We start from the raw sequence: 20,232 nt of genomic DNA, 5'->3' as shown, positions 1-20,232 counted from the left end.
CGCACAAACCGATCCCACTATGCCTTATCAATAGGCACCAAGTACGGTGCGAACTTTGCCAATCGGTCAAACTTTAGTGCATATTTTGTAACCGTCATTCGATTCTGAGTCAGATTAACATACTCGTCCACTTTCGCAGATCAGACTGCAACAGTGTAGTATTTTTCATTGAAGATTTCTCTAAATTCTTCCCAAGTCACAACTATCATATCCCTCCTCTGGAACACAACTTCCCACCAGATGCGAGCGTCTTCTCTCAGCATGTAACTGGCATAGGCCACCTTCTCATTCCTTTCCACCCTCATGAAATCCAGGATGGAAGAAGTCATATTCATCCACTGCTCTGCCCGCAGTGGGTTTGGACCGCCCTCAAAGGTGGGAGGGTTCTGCTTCCTAAATCTTCCATATAAGGGCTCCCGCTTGTTTTCCATCACAGGCTGGGTGGGTACTGGTGCCACAGCCTATGGAATCTGTATCCCAACACCCCGAGGAGGGGCCTGCTGTCTCAATTCTCAGAGCTCAGCTTCCATTCGCTGGAGTCTTGTTTCCATTTCGGCAAACATTTGTTGCCAGTTTTGTAGGGCAGGTGGAGGGTCCTGACCTTGGTTGTCATCTTTGGCCCTATTGTCGCGGAGTCTAATTGATCGTCAAGGCATAACTGAAATATGCCTGCAATCAATGACACCACATATTAGGCATGATAACAACATCCAAAAAAACACCTCCCAGTCCCATCAATCAGTCTCAAACAATGGATCAAAACATCGCGCACATTGCATAAGCGTATAACAATCAAGGGGTCGTGCCCTGACATCATACATATATAAACACATTCATCAAGCTCTATCTATAGTATTAAGGCAAACATGGCAACTTAGATAAGTAGTTAAACATATAATTCAGTTAATATCGACCAACCCTAAGTCAAGCTTGTCTCTGGCAGCGAGGGTACATGTTAGGTCGATCTCCAGGAACCATAAACCTTGGCACGCTCTGATACCAAGTTGTAACGCCCTACTACCTTAGAGTCATTCCTATGTGATTTATGAATGTAGCATTAGCTTGCTAATCGAGGTTTTAGGATGAAAAGTGTGATTAAATTGAAATAAAGATTCATTTGACAACATTAATAATAAATGATTTGGACATTCATTAAAATTATAAAAGTTAAACATTGGGATCCCAAAATAATATTTCAAAATGTTGGAAAACCAATCAGAGCACGTAGCAAAAAACTTTGCATGGTGGGCCTGTTGTTGTTTTATTTTTATGAAACAACACAACAATAACATACACATTTTTCAATAATCATATAAACAATTTATATGACGAAGAAAACAACCCAGAAGCATTATCATACAATAATATTAATCATGCAACAAATATATATATACAATATATTTATATATACAACATATAAACACAAAATATCAAGAACATGAACTCTTACCTCTTGAAGCCTATCAAGTGTCCATGAGTCTTTTTGTATTTGTATTGATCTTCCTATCCAAAGCATTGAGTACTCAAACCATGATCTTTTGGAGTGTTCTCTACACCTCAAGATGTGTGTGGGCACATAGAGAACATGGGTTTGTATTTTAGGAATCACAAGTATTTCTCAATACATGAGAACTTTGATTATGGTCTGAGAATGACTAGAATAAAGAAGAAGAAAGAGAGAGTTTTTGTCTGACAAAAGCTCTGAGAACTATTATGAATTTTCTCTGTATTGTTGTGTGTTTCTCTTGTGTGTGTCTCCTCTATTTCTTCTTCTTCTCTATCATATATATAGAGATTTATGTTACCTTATTATTCCTAATATTAATAGTAATACAATGATGATAGGATTATATTTTAGGTAAAAGTCTAACTTACCATGTTTGAAAAATCATTTTCAAATTATTAAATAGATAAATAAATAAAATAAAAAATACATAGATACAATATCTGTATAGTGGTACACGCATGGCACAGTCCTTGGACTGTGTCATGCGTGTACTGCTATTCCCTTTTCAGGGATTTTGCATTTTTCTTTTATTTAATTAATTAACTAAATCATTCTCCCACAAAATGAGGTATTAATCTTTTTAAGGAAAAGATGACAACTATATTTCAAAATTTAAATTCAAAATTCAAAATTCAAATTGATGATCATCATCTTTTAAAATTCAATAAATCAAAAATTATTTTTGACTTACCAATTTTATTTTCTCCCACTCAAATAAAATAATTAATTTTAAAAATTAATTAATTAATTTATATATATATGAAATTCAAAATTTTATATTTTTAAATTAATAAATATATTTTCGAAATTAATAATTAATTCTAAATTAATTATTCAACCTCAATTATCATATAATTGCATACTTGACCCGAATAACAAAATTCTTCTCGAATTACCAAATTACAGTTATACCCCGTATCAACTCTTACCTTAATATGGGGTTGATAGAGCCACCTAGGGGACCTATTGACCTATAATATCAAGCTCCAATAAATGTTGTATTATTAATCAAAGCTCTTTGATGAAATAATCATATTTATTAATCTCATGATTACTCCACTAAAAATATGACATTGAACTCTTGATAATTATAGACATATAATTACTCAATACTTTATTAAGAATAAAGTGTCCATTGATATAATCATTACATACCGCGTTAATCCTCTATTAATGGTTCATAATTAAAAGGGCATAAAATTATCATTTTACCCTTTTAGCTATATCTTGTTCCTAGAGTACCATTGACTTTACTAATGAAGGTTGTGTCACAACAAGTTTGCGATGTGAGCGCTCATAACCTTTTCACTTCCAAAAGTAAACTCAATAGGGAACCATTATTCAATCTATAAGAAGGCATAGATTCCATATCTGTTAAACTACGTCCCCAGCTGTAATGCCCTAATTTCTCATAATTTACCGAGAACACAGTGTTGGATCATTATCATAAATATTGCTCTTTTATTGAATAAAAACTTGAAAATAAATACATGGATCCATGGCTTTACAGAAATAAAATAATTTTCTTTAACATAAAAATGAGCAACATTTAAATAAAACTTTAAAAGAAAACATTCTTTGATAAAAATAAATAAATAGGCCCGCTTGATCTTCCTCGACTATATAGACCCCACGAGTACATCACGAAGCTTCTAGGTCTCACTCGCCACCGGCCTTTCTATCATCAATTTTCTACTCAACAACATCATAAGGGGTGAGCTTCTAAGCCCAGTAAGGAAAATACAAACAAGAGTTAGTCATATAATCATTTCATCAACATACCCTAAGTTACACAAGAGTCATAACAAAAGCTTATTTATACTAACCATATCACATCACAAAACCATAAGTCATATCATAGCCTAAGTCATAATCATAAATCATAATCTAAGTCATAATCATAGTCATAAGTCATAGATCATAAATCATAGGTCATAAGTCATAATCATAACTTTAGTGCGTAGGTCATAATAACAAGTTAGATATAATAAAAAGATAAGTGTTTATACAAGGGTGGCAATTAAGCCTCGGACATAAGTCTGTCATACACCGGAAATCACTTAGGTTCGTCATAAAGTTTTGGCAACCGAGCCTACCGGACATAAGTTCGTCATACATCATTGGACACCTTAGGTCCAGACACACTTACCCCTTTATTGTACTTGAAATGTTAGGTCATACAAAAACATAGCCTAGATCATAAAATAAACTGTCTAATTTTCCTTACCAAAAATCGGAATATTGGAGACAAGAGCGGGATTGAAAACTCCTAAAACCAAACATAAGAAACCATAAGTCCTCTAAAGAAAAGAAGATGAAAATCTAAACTATCAAGATAGTAACTTACCGAAGACCTTAAGTTTCAAGAAACTTAAACACCTAACAAAAAGTCATTACAACGAATTAGTACTTGAAGAAAAAGGAAAGAATAAGAAGAATGAAAATGGACTAAACCTGAAGATGAACGGTACCTTAGATAGCTTAGAACTTTGATCTATACCTCGAACACCGAAATCACACAAAAACTCACTTCCCAAGTATTTATAAAAGCTTTAGATTTGAAAGCTTTAACCCCAAAACCCTAGTGTTTCTCTCTAGAATAAACTTAGCAGCTTGGAGGCTCTGAACTGTGCTTGAATGATGAATAAAATGGCTGAGTGGATGGTCTTATTTATAGTGTTCAAGGAGTGAAGCTAACTCCTTTTAAAATGAATAAATAAATGATTAAAAAATTAAATAAATTTGAATTATCTGTTCAACAGATACCTAGAACTCGGTCAAAAACGTTCAGGAATGAGTCAAGGTTGTTGAGGGTTGTTTCTAGTTCATAATTCTACGACAATTCAAAATGGCTTAGTGGAGCCGATATATCGCCTCTTATAGGCGATATATCGCCTACACCATAATACCGAGGGTCCGTGGTTTCGTTCGTGCAAAGTCGACGTATTTTCTGTATCAATCATAGGCGATATATCAACCCTTATAGCTGTGATATATCCCCATACGCTGATATTTAAAACACGTTTTTGCACACTTTTAGCACACTAGAATTTGTTTAAACCACTTTGACTGAGTAAAACGTGATCCTAACAGATGAGGGAAGGTTGTAGACCTTCTAGATCTATCCTTTAATAAATTTATTCATCTAAACCTTAGGTTATAATAAATAATATTTCTATGACCAGTTATATTAATCAAACCATATGTTAAAATTAATATTTCTAAATTATAGGCAAAACTTATAAAATCCATATTTATCTCTACTACTACTACTACTACATGGAGTCAAAAATACTACAAGAAATGAGATGATAATCAAGAATGTAATCTAATGGTAAAGAATAGACACAAACGATTTATAGTGGTTCGGCCCCAATGAATGGTAATGACCTGCTGCTACTGCTGCTGCTACTACTTGTTGACCCTTGATTTGGCCAACGACACGGAGTCAAAAATACTACAAGAAATGAGATGATAATCAAGAATGTAATCTAATGGTAAAGAATAGACACATACGATTTATAGTGGTTCGGCCCCAATGAATGGTAATGACCTACGTCCACTTAGTCCTATTATTAATATTAATTCCCAATGTCGTGATCAAAGAACTAGGGTTCTTGAGTTTCACAAGCCGTAGGGGAAATACAACTGTTTGGAGGATAATTGCACTATATGCTCTTTCTCTCAGTATTCAGAAAAAAGATTCAAAAGTCAAAAGTCCCTCCTTTGAGCTCTCTCGTGCATATTTATAGGCACAAGGGGGGTTACATGGGCCAATGGGCCATAACTATCCTTAATATCCGTGTATCAAGGCAATAAAGAGAAAATAATCAACGTAGTTATTATAAGATTACAATCTTTTAAGGAAATAAACCTAAGCATACGACCAGCCTGGTTGCATCTAATCGTGAGGTTTGACGAAGCAACAGGTAGCTGGTCGATAATCGAACAAAGCCTCTTTATTTCGACTCTGCCACATGTCAACCACGTGTGAGAAATCCTTGCCACATCATCAGCAGCGGTTTTTGGGTAAACATTTGTCCCCAAGTTTATTTTACTGCGACTAGCATAAAGTAAACTTAGGAACCGACTCTTCGAGTACCCCACCAAATCTGTCAGAGCCGCCCATGCCTTCTCAAAAAAGGTAACTAATCATGTCCAATCAAGTCTTTTTGGTTTCCCAAAAAATTGTCTGACGGCTATTGCATTTCCCCATACTTTGAAAAAAGTAATTCCATGATTACCTCTTTTACGGTGCCTCAATCACTATAAATAATACCTCAAAATCACATTTTTACTTTTTACTTTTCATTTATCTTCTCTTCTTCAAGAACTCTGAAGAACTTCGACCATTAGAGCCCAGAAAACCCAAAAGCTTTCATCGCTGGTCTATGGAACTTTCGCTTCAGACGTTCAAAACGTACTCTAACTTTCATCCAAGTAAGTTTCCTGAATCTTTCAGTCGTTCGAGATGTCATGCAAAACCATTTTATATCTGTTTCGTATCTGAGCTCTTGAATGTTCTTGGCTGAAACTGTTTTGGGGTAAGTGGGTATCTGGATCAATGTTTGATAGGGTAGTGAAATAATGTTTTATGGGAGTTAGGAGTCAGTTTGGTAGTTAAGATTGTAGATTTAGGGCGTAAAATCGAAGTAAAATTCGATTTTGAACCTAGTTGAAAAACTGGGTTTTTCCCGCCCTTTCAGAGTCAAAAAGTTTTTCCTGAAAAACTTTTCACTTCTGCTTTTTAATCTATTTTCCAAATTGTTCACTTGAAATGCAGTGTTTTTTATCAGAATGTTGCTGGTTGTATAAAAGCTTAACTTTTATACACGAGCAGCGTTATTCCAACTTTTAAACACAAGGTTTTAGGCCTTAAATTCTCATCTCCCCCTATTCTGTTCGCTGATTTTCATGCAAGATCCGGGGGGAGGTGAGAGGCCTATCGACGACGACTTGCTAGCCCAATTGCTTGAGGATGAGGAGCAACTGTCGCTGTTGATACTAGAGATCCCTTTTTCTCGTGTCACCCCAAACATTCCGTCATCCCTACTTAAAAATATGGGCCGAGTAAAGTCCAAAGCCCAGAAAAAGAAACCATTCGCTTATCCTTCAAATCAGCCTGCTCCTCGGGCTGAAATTCCTTCGACCAGTGGTCGGGAAGAAAATACCCTCGATCCTGAAATCCAAACTCAAGCCCAACTCCGAAATTCCATTCAACCAGATTTTGAATGGTACGTTGCTCCTCCTAGTCGAGTAACAATTAGGATGATTAAAAATTACATTAAGAAGTACAGGCTTCCTGGGGTGACCCTAGTCCAACCTACCAGAGACCAACGGGCAAATCTGCCTGGAGGCGCCTTCAGCGCCTGGTCGAGGTATCACATCGAGGCAAGAGCGATCTTGCCTCTCAATCCTTTCTTCCAAGGAGTGGCCAACTATTTCGGGGTCGCTCCTTTCCAAATAACCCGAAACAGGTATAGAATGCTTTCTGCACTCTATATCCTTTATAGCCATAAGAAATGGCCTATCCTCACACCACATGAGGTCAACTATCTGTTCGACCGAAAATCCAACCCCAATCAAGAAAACACGGGGTTCTTTCATTTCTGTCACCAGGAAACGTCCCGCACTTTCCTGAGTGATACCACCTTTATATCCAATGTTGGGAAGTACCATCTAGAGTACTTTCTGACTACAGACATGGTTGCCAACAACCTGGCCTTCACCTAAGGAGGTAATATTTTTACTCCCCTGGTCGTTTATTTTCCTTTAATTCTTCCTGCATTTCCCTTAGAGATTTAGTGCATTTCAGGCCCGTGGCTACGACCGGATCCCACTCCAGACATGGAAGTCTGATCAGCACTCTTGGCCAGCATGACTGACGTAGAGAAGAGCGTCAAACATCTAGTCATAGAGGCTAACCTGAGGCTGGTCGGGCTTTTGGCACCTCACCAGGATGTGAGGGAGTCAACAGCGGGGAATGCGACCGGTGAGGAGATTCCTGAGTAGCACTCGGACGTGTCGCAACCTCAAAGGAGGAGGATGACTGGAGTGACAATCAGGGAGCCCTCTAGCATCTCGCAAGTTGTTGCTCCCCCTGCCCTACTGGGAAAGGGAAAAAAGAAAGCCATCGAACCCTCTGCTCCCGTCGACGAGTCCTCAGATGAGAACAGTACTATTTTCTCATTCTTAGATAGTTTTCCAATTCCCTGTCACTTATTTGACGGGGACGACAACTTTAAGTATACTCCAAACTTAAATTTAGATTTCTTCCAGGAAGTAAGTGAGGGTAGAAGTAGTTTAGTAAGTAATGTAGCGACCAGTAGTTGTAGCACGGGTACTTTACTTATAATATCCTTACTTTCTTTTTTAGTTCCATCTATATATTTTGTCTCACTACTCATATTGTTTCCTTTTGTGCAAATATGTCGTCTGAAGACGTGTTCGAGCATTACAAGGCCATTGTTGCTTCCTCAGGCACAAAGAAAGACTGCAAGAGGGTTCGAGGGGAGAGTAGCAAAACTGCTTCAAAGAAGGCCCAGACTGAGGGTCCTTCAGTAGCTGTTCCTTCGAAGGAAAACACGCCACCTCCCTCTCCACTTGACCAGCTGGCCTCAACTCCACCGGTCGATCAGCACCCCACTCCTTCAGCGCCTTCTGCCCAACCACATCGTACTCAGCTTGAAGGCTCCCTGTCCAGCACCGTGGTTAGTTCAGCCAGGGAGAGAATATATAAACTCTCCAAACACAAACGTAGCCAAGAGGCCATCGCCGGTACCATCTCCATGGAAAATGACCAAATAATAAATCGAGGGCTGAATGAGATAGTCAGTGTAAGTTGCTTTCTGTTGCTGAGTAATTTACTTTTAATTTTCTGCCATCACCTTATTCTTTTCATTTGGTCGCAGGGATTGCTGACCATGACTGTTGGCTGGTGCCGCACGAGTGCAATGGTCTCCCAGACCAAAAACTTTGACACTGGGCTTGCTGAGTCAATGAAGGCACTCGAGGGAAAGAATGCTGACCTGCTCGAGAAGAACATTGAACTGGCCAAGAAAAATGGTGAACTGCTTGAGAAAAATGCAGAGCTGAATAAGCAGAACGATGAACTGCTCGAGTAGAAAGCCACGCTGACCGAGGAGCTGTTGGAAAGCTGGGCCGCCCTGAACAAATCCAATGAAGATAAAGAAAAATTCAGGGAGAGTGCCAAACTCAATTACCAACAATCCAAACAGCTTGAGCTCGATCTAATTGCGAGCAGGAAGGAGACGGAGGAGTTGGAAGAAACTGATGCCAAAATCTTGGAGAAGTATAAGGAAGCCACCCACCTTTGCTTCTACAAGTTTTGGAAGCACAATCAGAAGGCCGACTTCATCTATCTGTCTGAGCACTTGAGACGGACTCTAATGTCCCAGTGCACCATTCTCCTGGAGGAAGAAGAAAGGGCTAAAATTCTTGCTTCTCCAGAGTTTTCCCTGACAACGGGGATTGACAACGCATACAATGAAGCTGGCGCTACTGTCGACCAGCATGCTCCTCGAGATCCTCCAGCCTCATAGTCTTTTTTATTTTTCTTGTTATTTTTTTAATACAGGACCTACGGGTCGTGATGTAAAGACAATTATTTTTTTAATTTTTAATTTTTATTGCTACATGGGCAGCTTTTACTTTTAACAAACAATTACATCCAAGCAATTGCTGCTCGTGGTGTAAGGGAATTCCTTTTGATATTATAATATTTTTATGTTATTATAACATCTATTTGCATGACCGAACTTAGCATAGTACTTTGGTTTGATTTAACAAATACAAAATTTTCAAAAATACTCTAAGTACCCTAGCATGCTTTCACTTATTTTGCTCATGTGTTCACATACCTTTCGATATGCTTTGCTTACTAGATGCCTTATATGCCCCCAAGTGATTTAGGAGCTTTAGATCCTTGGTCACTTGCCTTGACCACAACCTGTTCGAACATTATTGCTCAGAGCAAAGAATTTAAAACGATAATACAGCAAAACAACACACGTAATGAGAAAATACTTGTAATAAATACAATAATTGGCAAGAATGACTGGCTGCGCACAGTCCCTTATATTTCTCGTAATAAATGGACAAAACATGTCTGTACGAGTGATCAATAAGATCTTACACTAATAAGAGATCAATCACGTAAAATGACCAACCCTTTTTCATAACTTATAAAAAGTAAAATTAATGCAAGCCAATTCTTTAAGAATTGTTTATTGATAGTACTTGCGCAGGTGTTCTCCATTCCAATAGCGAGGAATGAGATCTCCATTTAAGCGAGCAAGTTTATAGGTGCCTGGATGGAGGACTTCTTCAATCTAGTATGGTCCTTCCCAATTAGGTCCGAGTACTCCAGCAGTCTGGTCGCGGGTGTTAAGGAAAACCCTTCGAAGTACTAGATCTCTGACATTGAATTTCCTTTCACGTACTTTAGAATTGAAATACCGGGCGACTTTTTGCTAGTAAGCAGCTACTCGGAGTTGGGCTTGCTCTCGCCTTTCATCGACTGAATCAAGGGATTTCATCAATAGCTGCCTATTAGAGCCTTGATCGTATGTTATTCTGCGATGCGACAATGGATCTAACTCAACAAGCAACATAGCCTTATATATAAGCTAAGGAAAATGGAGTATGACTTGTCACTGTTCGATGAGATGTTCTGTACGACCAAAGGACTTCAGGCAATAGTTCTGGCCATGCTCCCTTTGCTTCCTCAAGTCTGTTCTTCAGAGTATCCTTTAGCGTTTTATTGACTGCTTCAACTTGTCCATTTTCTTGAGGATGAGCAACTGAAGAAAAGCTCTTGATAATTCCATGTTGTTCGCAAAAATCTGTGAATAGATCACTATCAAACTGGGTGCCGTTGTCTGAGACAATTTTCCTTTGCAATCCATAGCGACATACAATGTTTTTTATCAGAAAATCCAGCACTTTCTTGTTCGTTATGGTTGCGAGTGGCTCAGTCTCGGCCCATTTAGTGAAGTAATCAACTGCAACCACAACGTACTTGACACCGTCCTTTCCTGTAGGGAGAGATCCGATTAAATCTATACCCCAGACTATGAATGGGCACGGACTTTGCATCTGTTTCAACTCATTAGGGGTTGCTTGTGGAATTTTGGAGAACCTTTGGCACTTGTCACACCTCCGCACAAATTCCATCGAGTCTTCATTCATTGTTGGCCAGAAGTATCCTTGCCTTAGGATCTTTTTTGATAAGCTTTGCCCCCAGCATGGTCCCCATAAAAGCCTTCGTGTACCTCTTTCATCAATTCCTTGGCCTTCTCTTTTGAAATACATCTGAGGAGTGGCATTGAGTATCCCCTCCGGTACAAAATTCCATCGACTAGAATATATCTAGCAGCCTGTCGCTGAAGGGTCTTAGTTTTGTTTCTGTCTGCCGGTAAGACGCCCTGCGTAAGGTACTCTATGTATGGTGCCATCCATGTATCGGCCGCCTGGATCACCAAAGAGGTCTCCTCTGCTTAGATGCTTGGCATAGATAGTCGCTCAACTGGCACAATGTTCAGAGTATCAGCATCCTTCGCACTTGCTAATTTGGCCAAAGCATCAGCGTTTGAATTCTGGTCGCGAGGTACTTGCTGAAGGGTGTACCTGTCAAATTGCGCTAATAAATCCTTCATTTTGTTTAAGTAAGCAACGATTTTTAAATCTCGAGCCTAGTACTCTCCCATGATTTGATTTACCACCAACTGAGAGTCGCTGTAGATGTGATGTGCCTTTATGTTCATGTCCCTGGCCAATCGTAACCCAGCGAGCAGTGCTTCATACTTGGCCTCGTTGTTAGAAGCAATGAAGTCAAACCTAATTGTGCAGTGAAATCGATGCCCTTCAGGCGTCATCAAAATCACACCTGCTCCTACGTGATGTTCAATAGAGGAGTCATCTGTGAACAACTTCCATGAAGGAGTTTGGTTTTGAGGCTCAGGTTCTTCAGGTGCTTCTGGCTGCTTGCCATCTGGAAGCCCAGTGAATTCTGCGATGAAGTCAGCCAGGGCTTGCCCTTTTATTGCTGCTCGTGGCAAGTAAGAGATATCAAACTGCCCAAGTTTGACCGCCCATTTTAATAATCTGTCTGCGGCTTCTGGCTTCTGCAGAACTTGCCGTAGAGGCTGGTCGGTCAAAACCGTGATTTGGTGAGCTTGAGAGTAGGGCTGCAACTTCCTGGAGGCTATAATTAAGCAATAGGCTAACTTTTCAATAGGAGGATACCGCAGCTTCTCCCCAATTAGCCTCTTGCTTACATAATAAACAACCTTTTGTACACCTTCTTCTTCTCTAACTAAGACAACACTAGCATCGTATTTTGTGATCGCCAGGTAGATGAACAAAGTTTCTTTATCAACCGGCTTTGATAGGATTGGTGGTTGTGACATGTGAGTCTTCAATGCTTGAAAATCCTGCTCGCACTCCTCCGTCCATTCGAATTTCTTATTGCCTCTGAGTAGATTAAAAAATGGGACGCATTTATCCGTCGATTTGGAAATAAATCTACTCAGAGCAACAACTCTTTCGGTCAAGCTTTGAACATCCTTGATCTTTGTTGGCGATTTCATATCGACCAGGGCTTTGATCTTCTCGAGATTGGCCTCAATTCCTCTCGAGTTTACTATAAATCCCAAGAACTTCCCTGATCCTACTCCGAATGAGCACTTGAGGGGATTTAGCTTCATCTGATATTTGTTCAAGACGTTGAAGCATTCTTGCAAATCCCCTATATGCCCTTCCACATTCTTCGACTTAACCAGCATTTCATTGACATATACCTCCATGTTTGTGCCGATCAGCTCCTTAAACATGTGGTTGACCAGTCGCTGGTAAGTCGCACCAACGTTTTTCAAATCAAAGGGCTTTACTTTGTAACAGTAAATCCTTATGTCAGTCTGAAAGCTAGTGTGATCCTCATTAGGAGGATGCATACTAATCTGATTATACCCAGAGTAAGCATCCATGAATGAGAGAATCTCATGCCCTGCAGTGGCATCGACCAGTTGGTCGATCCTAGGGAGTGGGAAACAATCTTTAGGGTAGGCTTTATTAAGTTATGTGAAATCCATGCATGTTCACCATTTTCCATTCGGCTTAGGAACTAGCACGGGATTAGAGACCCATGATGGATAAAACGCTACCCTGATGAATCCATTCTCCTTTAGCTTCTCGACTTCTGTTTTTACGGCCTTTGATCTATCTTTGTCGAGCAACCTCCTTTTTTGTTGTACCGGTGGAAAACTTTTGTCTATGTTCAGGACATGGCTAATGACTGTAGGGTCTGTTTCGACCATGTCTTTGTGCGACCAAGCAAATACTTCCTGGTTTTCGATAAAAAATTCCACCAGTGCTTGTTTTGTTGTTGTCTCTAAGTTTTTACCGACTTTCACAACCCTGGTCGGATTTTCTTTATCGAGTTAGACCTCTTCAAGGTCCTTGATGGGTCATATCTCTTCATCAAAATCCCCAAAGCGAGGATCTAAATCCCTGTCCTCACTTTGGGCAATGCCCTATTTGGTGACATCATCACCTGATTTGGCTTGTACATCAGCTGCCATTTGCAATTCTTTTCCGGCAACTTCCCTCAATATACCTTTCTTTTCCTTCGTTGCCGAGGCGTTGTAGCATTCCCTCGCTTCCCGCTGATTTCCCAACATGCATCCTATCCCTGCGTCGGTTGGGAATTTCAAGGACAGGTGCCATATTGAGGTAACGGCTCATAGGTCGACCGAAATTGGCCTCCCAATTACAACATTATATGCCGAAGGACAATCAATTACTATGAAAGTAGTGAGTAATGTCCTGTTAGCAGGTGCAGTACCTGTTCTAACTGGAAGCCTAATCGACCCAGTTGGGGCGAGCCCTTTGCTCGAAAAACCATAGATGGTTTGGTTGCATGGCTTCAAGTCTTTGATGAAAAACTTCATTCTTTCCAATGATGACTTATATAGGATGTTGACTGAGCTTCCTGTGTCAATCAACACCCTCTTCACCATCATGTTGGCAATTTGCACGTCCACGACCAGCGGATCGGAGTGTGGGAATCGTACGTGTTGGGCATCATCTTCAGAGAAGGTTATGATTCCTCCTCTGTTCGAGCCTTCTTTGGTGCTCGATCCTCCACACTCATCATCTCGATGTCCTGGTCATGCCGTAGGGTTCGAGTGTAACATTTCCTTGCCTTCTCACTGTCCCCTGCAAGGTGTGGGCCACCACAGATGGTGAGTAACGTGCCTTCCACAGGAGCTGGCTGTAAAGGCGGTGAGCGTTGGCATGCAGGCACCTGCTCGTTGCCACCTTGAGCCTCTCGCTGAGACCCTACTGTGGCTTGCACATATCTCCTTAGATGTCCCTACCTGATCAGAAACTCAATTCTGTCCTTCAACTGGTTGCATTCATTAGTGTCGTGCCCGTAGTTGTGAAAATGACAGAACTTTGTTGTATCTCTCTTGGAGATATCCTTCCTTATAGGCACAGGTTGCTTATAAGGCACACTAGAGTTGGTCACCTGGTAGACTTCCGCTCGACTTTCGACAAGGGCCGTATAGTTGGTGAATCTCGGCTCATATCGATTGGCTTTGGGGCATTTATTGTCAGATGTCGACGGCTCATTGCTCGCCCGTTTTCCACCATTTCTGCCATTTCCGTTCCTGTTGCCCTTGCCGTTGCCATTGGGTTTCTCCGACCCGTTGGCGGCCTTAGTGGGTTCTTCCTTTGGCCCCATCTCCTTCGTGGGCAATTTCCCCTCATTGGAAATCGCGTTCTCAAGCTTGAATTATCGATCAGCTCGATCCAAAAACTCCTGGGTACTTCTTACCCCATTCTTTCTTAGGCTACTCCCGAGAGGAGAATGGCGTCTAACCCCAGCAGTTAGGGCCATCATTTTTCCTTTGTCAACCATTGTATTGGCTCCAGCCGCTGCTTGCATAAAGCGTTGGACATACTCCTTCAAGGGCTCTCCCTCCTTCTGGCGTATCTCGACCAGTTGGTTGGCCTCTGTGGGGTGTACGCGACCCGCATAGAATTGTCCGTAGAATTCCTTCACGAACATCTCTTAGGATACTATACTAGGAGGAGGGAACTTAAAGAACCACTCCTGGACGATGTCAAATAGTGTTGCGGGGAAGATCCTGCCGCAGGCATCTTCTGACACTTTCTATATATCCATTTGTATCTCAAATTTGTTTACATGAGATACTGGGTCTCCGTACCCATCAAAGTTTGGCAGTGTTGGAATTTTGAATTTAGTGGGGGTTTCTGCCACAACAATCCTATGCACAAACGGAGTGCCCCTCCTCTGATCGTACTCTATGTGGGATGTTCGACCCCCGACCAGTTGTTGCACTGCCTGGTTCAGAGCATCAATCTGAGCCTGAACCGCTTCTGGGATCGCTGGGGCGACCAGTTCCGGAGGAGCGTACTCATTGTGCCTCTCACGACAGTCGTTGAGTACGTCCCTCAAATCATCATCCTTGCGCCTCTGCTCACTAACTTCTAGCAGATCAAAGGTGTTATGTTGCCTGGGTTGCCCCCTAGCGTTATGGCTTGCTGGCCTATTTTCTCTAGGTGGGGGGCTTCTATCTCCACCACTTTCCTCATTCCTTCAACGAGCATTTCCTCTGCCAGAATAGTCATGTCCATCTCTAAACTGTGGCCAACTATGGCGTGATCGACTGTTCACGCTATTTCCTCCTCGGGCTGGAATTTCCCGAGTGTCAGGGGGAGGCCTGTGCTGGTAGTTGGGCCCCCATGCATTATTATGTCTTGGGGGGCCCTTGACCGCAGAGCTTGACTCGTTATTCCTTCTGATGGCAGAAGGACGCTGCCCCCTGCTCGGTGGATTTGGCTCTTCATCCCCTGGGCATCTAGGGCTGCGGGGCGGCTGCCTGGCCCTATTCTCCCTCTGGCACTGGGGATTACCTCGACCAGCATGAGATGGAGGCTGCTGCTCAGGATCCCGAACTGGGACATCATCCTGAGCCACAAGTGGCTGCTCTGGCCTTTGGGGGCTTGCCGGCTGAAGTGGAGGAGTTAGATTGGGAGCCCGTTGTGGGGGCGCACTCGGTGGCTCATCCGGTTGAGAGGCCGGCATAGCCTGTCCTTGAGCCAGTTGAATGGCTGCTTCGAGAGTGGCCATGGCATCCCTCTGTCGACGGTCCATGTCCGCCTGCTGCTCACTCAATGCTGGCGTTCAATTTCTCTCAGCTGCAGTGCCATTGCTTCCGTTGCGTCCTCCTGATTGGCCCTCAGATTGGCAGTCTCATCCTGCAACACCCCCAGTGTTTCCCTCAGTGTTTCCGTATCCAACTCCTCCTCTTCAAACTCTAAATGTGGTTCATTCTCTGCCATATTTAGAGGAGGAGGTTGAGATGATGCACCGCCAGCGGCCGGTCCAACTTTCTTAGATGTCTTTGCCATTAAATTTTCTTACAGCTTCTTGAGTTCAGCTCTCAATGAAAGCACCAGAATGTTGACCCTCGATTTTGCCAACGACACGGAGTCAAAAATACGACAAGAAATGAGATGATAATCAAGAATGTAATCTAATGGTAAAGAATAGACACAACCGATTTATAGTGGTTCGGCCCCAATGAATGGTAATGACCTACGTCCACTTAGTGCTATTATTAATATTGAATCCCAATGCCGTGATCAAAAGAACTATGGTTCTTGAGTTTCTCAAGTCGTAGGGGAAATACAAGTGTTTGGAGGATAATCGCACTGTATGCTATTTCTCTCAGTATTCAGAAAAAAGATTCAAAAGTCAAAAGTCCCTCATTTGAGCTCTCTCATGCATATTTATAGGCTCAAGGGGGGTTACATGGTCCAATGGGCCTTAACGATCCTTAATATCCATGTATCAAGGTAATAAAGAGGAAATAATCAACATAGTTATTATAAGATTACAATCTTTAAAGGAAATAAACCGAAGCATACGACCAGCCTGGTCGCATCTAATCGTGAGATTTGACGAAGCAACGGGTAGGTGGTCGATAATCGAACAACACCTCTTTATTTCGATTCTGCCACATCATCATCAGCCGTTTTTTTGGGTAAACACTACTACTATTACTACTACTACTGCTGCTGCTGCTACTGCTACTCCTACTACTAACTACTACTACTACTGCTGCTGCTGCTACTAGTACTACTGCTACTACTACCGCTACTGTTGCTGCTACTACTGCTGCTACTACTACTACTGCTACTACTACTACTGCTGTTGTTGTTGCTACAACTACTACTACTACTAATACTACTACTACTACTACTGCTGCTACTGCTACTGCTGCTGCTACTACTACTACTGCTACTACTGCTACTACTACTACTACTGCTACTGCTGCTGCTACTGTTGCTACTACTGCTGCAACTACTGCTACTGCTGCTGCTGCTACTGCTACTGCTACTTCTACTGCTGCTGTTGCTACTGCTACTGCTACTGCTACTGCTACTTCTACTACTATTGCTACTATTGCTACTACTACTACTACTACTACTACTACTACTACTACTACTGCTGCTGCTGCTACTGCTACTGTTACTACTGCTGCTACTGCTACTGCTGCTACTGTTACTACTGCTGCTACTGCTGTTGCTGCTACTGCTAATACTATTACTGCTGCTACTACTGCTACTGCTACTACTCCTACTGCTACTACTGCTACTACTTGGGAGGTCCTCGAGAGTTGCCCTATTCTTGCGAGCATTCAGGTTGTCTCAAAAGTCTAGTTGCACGCTTCTGTGGCAGCCATCCTCGAGGAATCCTACTTTCGTCTCCTCGTCTAACTCTACATAATAATTATTAACCGAGACACTGATTCATTGTCCTTGGTTCATGGAGATTTCTCTCCTATTGGCTCCTCATCCGAGGTTTCCCTAGGGCTGGTGAGGCATAAATGATATTCCTCATTCAGGCCTAACACGGTCAGTCACAACGCGCCTGGGCGGAACGCCCTAGGCACCACGGACGCTATTGGCCTGGGGGTTTCCACGGACCTTGTGAGCTTCAAGGTCATTGTTGACATCGTTGAGCATGGAATCCCGACGAGTCCTCTTTCGCTTCTGGGGGGCCTTAGCCTTATCTTTCCCATGGGTTGGAGGTATGAGTGGTGCTCCATCTGGGTGCACAGGTGGCACACCAGCTAGCTATTCTTGCACCGCGTCAGCGGGGTGCATGGGAGGTACGTCCACTGGTTGCACAGATGGCACTCCAACTGGGTTCACAGGTGGCACTCCAGCTGACTGCCTAGGTGGTACTTCACCTTGAGGGTCCACTTGTATCCCTTGTGTAATGCCCTCCTAATCAAGGATTGTTACACTGTGTATTTTAAATAGTGCTAGACTCACTAAAGAGTCATTTGGCCATAACCATGTAACTAAATGTGATTAATGGTTTAGGGTTAAATTTTTTGGTCAAAAGGTATAACCGCTTCACTAAAGCATTTACTTCCATACATGGGATCCCAAACAAACATTTAAAAGGTTAATTACTATCTAAAGTTACAACTAGCTGACCTAACCGGCAAAATAGGATTTGACCCTAGTTTCTTTGAAAAACCCCAGCTGTGGTGGTCGAGCAACCGCATATGTACACATCGTCACCAAATCTCCCCAACTCAAGGATAGTCCAGCTTTCTTTTCCCCATACCTACACCATAAAGCACTCCTGAGCCAAGGCTCGGCAAGAAAACTTAAACATGCTCATAAGTAGTTAATAATATGCTACCAAATCATAATAAGAATGCCTAGCAGTAATAACCCTACTCATGCATGGACACCATTCATATAAATGACTATAATGTCATATGGGGCCAATTTCCCTAGATAAATGATCAATGAATCATACCGGGGCCCGTTGCCCAAAATACCTGATTAATGAATCATAATGGGGCTTAGCGCCCTAGGATATCGGACTAATGAGTCACCCCGGAGCCATTTGCCCTATCCTCTGTATAACCAGCCTTGGAGTTGGCCTAGCGTACCTGGCGCTATAATTTTCCACAACCAATAGGTCGGTCAAGCGTATATCACGCTCCTGGTTAGGTATAACCATATCAACCAGCACTCAGCGTGCTATTGCCGCCCTAAACTTATAAGTCAATGCTTTTCGACCAGCACTATTGTCGTCCTCGACTTATAAGTTAATACTTTTTGACCAGCGCTTAGCACTATTGTCGACCTCGACTTATAAGTCAATGCTTTTCAACCAGCACTCAACGCTATTGTCATCCTTGACTTATAAGTCAAAGCTTTTCGACCAGCACTCAGCGTGTTAATGTCATTCTTGACTCATAAGTCATGTCCGGGGCCCAGCCCTAGGATATGGGACTAATAAGTCACCCCGGGGCCCATTGCCCTATCCTCTATATAACCAGCCTTGGAGCTGGTCCAAAGTACATGGCATTATAATTTTCCATGACCAATAGGTTGGTCAAGTGTATGTCACGCTCCTGATTAGGCATAACCATATCGACCAACGCTCAGCGCGCTATTGTCGCCCTTGACTTATAAGTCAATGCTTTTCGACCAGCACTCAGCGTGCTAATGTCATTCTTGACTCATAAGTCAAGCCTTTCTCAATCAGATAATGCAGAGAAACATATATCATATAGAAAATACCCAGATACAAAGCATTCAACATGCTTAATTAACGATCACAAGCATAATAATAATCATGCACATTCTCAGTCATCCATGCCCTATTCATATTCATGTTTAACAATCTGGGCCAAGCCATAATCACATGTATCACATATTGGGTGAAGTTTTCTTACCTTTGGTCCAAGCACAGGTTACGAATGAACGACCCTCCAGCGCGATCCCGGTTCCAAGCCCCTAGTGATAACCTAGTCACAACCATAATATAGAATCCCATCAATAATGAGTGAATAAAGGCTTCTGGACCAAGTCCAAGCCTCCGGGGCATCAAATTCTACTAAATCAGGTAGTAGGATCGATCCTGAGCCCTTAGATTTGAGTTCCCACACTCAAAACTTTCCCAAGGCCCAAAAATCCCTTAAGTGTCACAGGACCCAAGAATTTGAGCCACGGTCTGCCGAAGTTAGAGGCCTAACCTCTCCTTTCACTGAACACACATTGCGGTGCAACCTAACAGGTGCCGCAGCGCAACCTCGCATCAGGAAACCGCCCATACCTCTGGGTTCAGGAGGGCCACGGCGCCCCAATAACAGGGTTGCGGCACGACCCTGCGAACCCATATTTCACAACTCCAAATCCTCTCAAAATTCACCCCAAACTCGTACCAAACTCACCATTCAATCTCACAACATCCCTAGAACCTCCCAAGCAAAAAAACATGTGTTTCCGATGGATCAAGAACTCACCAAACCGTAAAATCCAATTTAAAACTCAAGAAACTTAAGGAAACAGAAACTAAGAAATTCAAAGCTTAAATTACCTATGATTAAGTTGTTTCCAAGCTAAATCCATCGGCTATCAAGCTTTTAATCTTCCCGAGAATCGTTATGACTCTAACCTTGCTTGAATCCGAGCCCTAAAACTCGAGTTTCCTTCGAAAATGCTAACGAGCTGAAATGAGAGAACGAGAGAGTTTTCTAAGTTTTATAGTTATGAGAGATTACTTTGAGGTCAAATAACCTTAAGCAAATCCCAAGGCTCGGGGTACCCAAAAATGTCCCTGATGGAAAAATGGTGAAAAT

This window comes from Humulus lupulus, chromosome 1, assembly GCF_963169125.1.
Source record: "Humulus lupulus chromosome 1, drHumLupu1.1, whole genome shotgun sequence".
NCBI lineage: Eukaryota > Viridiplantae > Streptophyta > Magnoliopsida > Rosales > Cannabaceae > Humulus > Humulus lupulus.
The sequence above is the reverse complement of the archived record's forward strand: the minus strand, read 5'-3'. Positions refer to the sequence as shown.